General features: G+C 37.2%; 1 long non-coding RNA gene across 1 annotated transcript in view; it reads right to left on the bottom strand.

The window, feature by feature from the left end:
* LOC111862301 overlaps window positions 1–4,451 on the bottom strand; it is a 5,267-nt gene extending 816 nt beyond the window's left edge. The window contains exons 1-2 of the long non-coding RNA XR_002842402.2: window positions 3,946–4,451; window positions 2,078–2,232 (exon numbers count right to left, since the gene is read on the bottom strand). This is a non-coding gene — a long non-coding RNA (uncharacterized LOC111862301). The remainder of the gene's footprint in view (window positions 1–2,077; window positions 2,233–3,945) is intronic.
* Window positions 4,452–4,729: the final 278 nt, after the last annotated feature.

Here is a 4,729-nt window from a genome sequence, read left to right as displayed (position 1 = left end):
GGACAGGGAAGTAAGAGAGGTGAAAGCAGAAGGGACAGGGGGGGGGGAGGAGCTGGGACAAGCAGGGGTTTGTTGCTTTTACTGGTTCTCACGGTCTCTTCGCTTGTGGATTTCTTATATTTTTCCTTCTACCCTGAAGATGGAGGGGATACGTTCCTCCGAAAGTCAGTTTACACCACATATACATGGTGCCAAATCCCAGAAGACTGCTTTCTTCAGGAACTATTAAACTTGCTTTCTACAGAAGATAGAGAATTTCTTGACCAACTCAGCAACTATTAGCTTCCCAAGAAGTACTTTCCTCTGTGAAGATAATTTGTTACTTTTTAATCTTTTATTACAATCATTTAATAACCCAATGTCAGTATGATACTATATGTGCAACAAATTTAGTTTAATTTCTAAAAGAAATAATTTTCTTTCCTTTCATCTCTTGTACTTGTAGATGGATACCAAGTTCAACCCTGAAGATGAATGCAGCATATTCCTCCAGAAGTATTGGTATCTACCTCCACCCAGTGTCACAACCCAGGGGAATAGAATTTAAACAAAGTGAGCTCATGTACTGTGAAAAATAGAAAGACCAACTAGACCCATGAAGAATGCAGCATATAATGGAACATATCTCAGAAAAATCTGTCCCTGAATAAAGCCCAACATGATGAATGCAACCTTGCATATTACTTGTAGAATATCTCTTAAGTTTTCTTACTCTGGTATAATAACTGCCTGTTTGTTTCAGTAATCTAATCGTTTATATTCTTAAAATTTTCCTCACTAGATTTGCATTCACTGAACAAGTCTGAAATGAAAAACAAATTATTTCTTAGAGAAATGGATTAAAGGCTAATTAACTTCATGGAGTAGAACATATTTTGAGCAAGCAATTATTGCTTAGTTGGTCAGGAAATTCCCAGGCCTTACAGAAACAAAAGCTTCATTGCCATGTTTGCAAAAGCATGCCACTGGTCCCTATCCAGAGCCAGATGGATCCAGCTAAAACAAATACTTTATTCCTTTACAATAAACTGTGATATTATCTAGTCCTGAGTATGGTAACTGTGTCTTCCTTTAAGGTTTTCTAACTAGAATTCTATATGCATTCCTCACTCCTCTCATTCATGGCCAAATAGCAGGTTCTTGTGAATATGGTAATGATCTCTGGGCACCATAAAAGTCAGAGATATCTTGGCTAGCTCAGCAACTGTTAGTTTCCCAAGAAGGGCTCTGCTCCGTGCAGTGAATTAGTTTACACGCATATTCTTTGGATCATACAGATCAAATGTAAAATGCAGGTGTCACTGGTGACTTACCATAGTTTCTGATGGTCCCCAGTATTTCTGGGATTGTCATTCTGTTACCTTTAACATACTTGTAGACTTTTATTTAGATACTGTAACCTTCAACATTTTTTCCAAGGTATTTCTGAACAATTTCTAAACAAACACTGTGCCAGTGTACATATCCTTTTCACACATACTTCAAGGATTATGCAGTTACTGTCTTGTGGGTATATTCCATATAAAACTTAAGGTTTAAAAATATCTTCAATTTTTTTTCTGCCATTTTTGGAAAATGGTTAGCTGAGATGGATTGAACTGCACCCAGCTACTTGAAAGGGAATGTACTGAAATAGCTATGATAATACGGAGATTACAATAGCAGCAGAACAAAACTACCTTAAAAGATTAGCAATGAACAGAAAAACAGTGTACTTGATTAAATAACTAGAAAACCTGGATTAACGGCCATGGGGATTCATTGTGCTGACCACGTGACACCTTCTATCTGCAAAAGTTGGCATTAACTTCGGTGACAAGTGAAGGTCACCTGATTGGTACTGTTCACTTGTGGACTACAGGCAGTGGATAGTTATTTCAAACAAAAGACTTACATATCTGTTTTAAATTCCAACCTTCATCCAAATCTGAAGGTGTATGACTTAGAATTCCAAGCCATTATTTTTGTAGACAAAAATTAATATACTGACCCTAGTGTCATTAAAGTGCACTAACTGATCAAGTCAGAGGTTTCATTACACTGTTACATACACATACTCTGATACAGAAACGAATACCTTATATGTCATCTTCCTGTAGATTTATCAGTACTCATTCCTATCACTAGTTGCTGCTGTTGCCTCTGAAGTCCAGAGTTCAAGCGATGTAAATTGTTGGCTGATTTGTTGGCTGACACCTCAACATGGTGCATGTAGTCAGAAATTTCCTCCATCTATGAAGGGAACATGACAATCATGATGAGTTTCTGAACTCTATGATGCACTGATGGGAATGTAAAGTCAGCTGATTTAAGAAAAGTCATTTTTGCATATGGACAAGAAGCACTACACTAACATATGTTCTTAGCCAGGTTCTCTGAAACATCAGCAATCCAGACCATGAGAACTATATACAAAAGGGGCACAACACTGACACCACAAAATGAAAATAATGCAGAGAAATGAGAGAATGTTCATTCTCAAACAAACACATTTTAGTGTAAATGACGATATGAAATAGCATGGGTTGCATTGACATACAAACTGGTACAGTGCAGTGGTTTCAACTGATTAACAGTAGCCTGAAGATGGCCCTTAAGGCTGAAACATGTTACAGTTGAATGCGATTTTAATGGCATTTTAAAATAATGGTGAGACTGTGAACGATTTTTGGTTGCAATAGGGATGAAAATGATTGAACGTGCGATAAAGGGACTGAAGAGAAAAGTTGGTCTGGAATTGTTTACCAAGAGAACAATGTCAACCTTGTGAACTGAGTTTTGGTCATTTAGCTAGAAAAACTGATAAATGTGTACATTTAAAGATCAAATTTATAACTGGTTAAAGAGAGATAAACGATCTTTTTGATTACTGATAACCCCATCAATTATCCTACATACCGTCCCAATTCACCTTACTGCCATCTGTGAGCCGAATGTCTAGAAAATGTGGGAGCCTCAACCTCTCACAACCTTATGGGCCTTCATGGCCTGTCACAGGGATAAATTTGCCTTACTGTCCCAATTCTTCAGAAAACTAAGTTTTAACTTGTAATTGTAGATCTACCACTAAGAATGTGAACTAAAGGTTGCAGTTAAAATGCAAATCTCGGCTGTTGTCCTCACAACAAGCAGCCTCATGGTGAATCAGGTCAACCTGTCATTCTCAGATATTCTCACAACAGATCTCAGTCAATTCCATATAACAGGGTGGAAGAGAGACTCACCAAGAGTTCAATCTCCACCTCTCAAAATGACCTCTCTGTAACATCATCACAAAAGATCTCTTACAACAAATATGGGGTGGCATATTCCAAGTAAATAAATGACATTAAGACATCTGTACAAACTGAGTAAGTTGTTGTTCTTATGATTACTACAATATATAAAACAGTAATCTATGCCTGGATACTGATTCAACTGCATAGGTAACACAGAATTTAACAAAATTAAAACTTCATGTACATTGGAAATTCAAAGCCTTCGCTGTGATTTAGGTCCCATGTTAAGTCGCAGGTTTCCTCTGCCAGCCATCATCATCTACATTATCTTCGAACCAATGTGTAAAAAAGAAGGAAATTCCACCCCCTTTGTAATCCTATCAAAAAGACTGACGCCTACATGGATGATCAGAGATCATACCTGCAGACATAAGTGCCTAACAAAACGGCAAATAACCAAACAAATATCAACTTTCACACAAATATTATCTAATACTCTATTAATGACCCTGGCTATTTAATTTGTTAATAACAGACTTTCAATGAAAAACGTACATAAGGAGAATTACATGGCCACCTCTCCTGCCTCACTTAATGCTCTAAAAATGTAATCTGATCAGGTATCACCCTTTGAATTTGCTTAGTGCCCAATTAAGGACTAGCAAAAATAAAACAGGGGTAATTATAAGGTAGTAATACATGTTAAATGTTATATTACGTTACTTACATACTGTTTGTAACTTTCAAGCCTGTGATATTTCTGGTTGCTATCGTACAGGTACTTCATTTTTCTTAGGATGAATAAAGATATAAATAATCCCCCAATGATCATTACAATAGATAACGCATGGGGGAATCGCCGACGTAAAAACATGCTGTACGCAGTACCACATCTTCCAGCACGAGTCCAGTGGGCTAGGTTACAATACCAGACCTACTCTCACACGAGAAATACACGTCAGGGGTAACTTGTTGGATTCCGGTGAAACAATTTAAACAAAAGCAAATAACTGTTCTTATCAATTCTCAGTTACATGTATAATGCTCCTGTATAATTCTTTACAAACATAACGGGGGCCTATTCACTACAAGACATCGTAAAAATACTTCAATAAAATCAAATAAGTTACCACACTAATAGCCCCACAACTTATCAACCTCCCACCACCACGTAACACAAAATCAACCAATCAACTACATCAACAACGGCAAAGAACGTCACAGATCATAGATAACTGGTATAAACCTACATACTCACAGCAACAATGTGACCTTCACACTTCAACCCACGGATTACTCCCAAATCTAAACTGTGCACGGATAATGGATCAACTCCTGCGTCTGTACTTCATACCTCGTAACTTTACATAATTTGGATTGCTGTGTACGATATGCACGATCTCCTTTACAAAGCCTGGACTGACAAAGGACTTGTACATAGTGCAAAAGTAAGAATTTTTAAGAACATGCTATAAGTATATGCAGTGCTTGAGGTGGAATGAAAATAGAGC

The sequence above is a fragment of the Cryptotermes secundus genome, unplaced genomic scaffold (genome assembly GCF_002891405.2).
Source record: "Cryptotermes secundus unplaced genomic scaffold, Csec_1.0 scaffold88, whole genome shotgun sequence".
Lineage (NCBI taxonomy): Eukaryota > Metazoa > Arthropoda > Insecta > Blattodea > Kalotermitidae > Cryptotermes > Cryptotermes secundus.
Note: the sequence above shows the minus strand (reverse complement) of the source record. Positions and strands in the feature narration are given on the sequence as shown.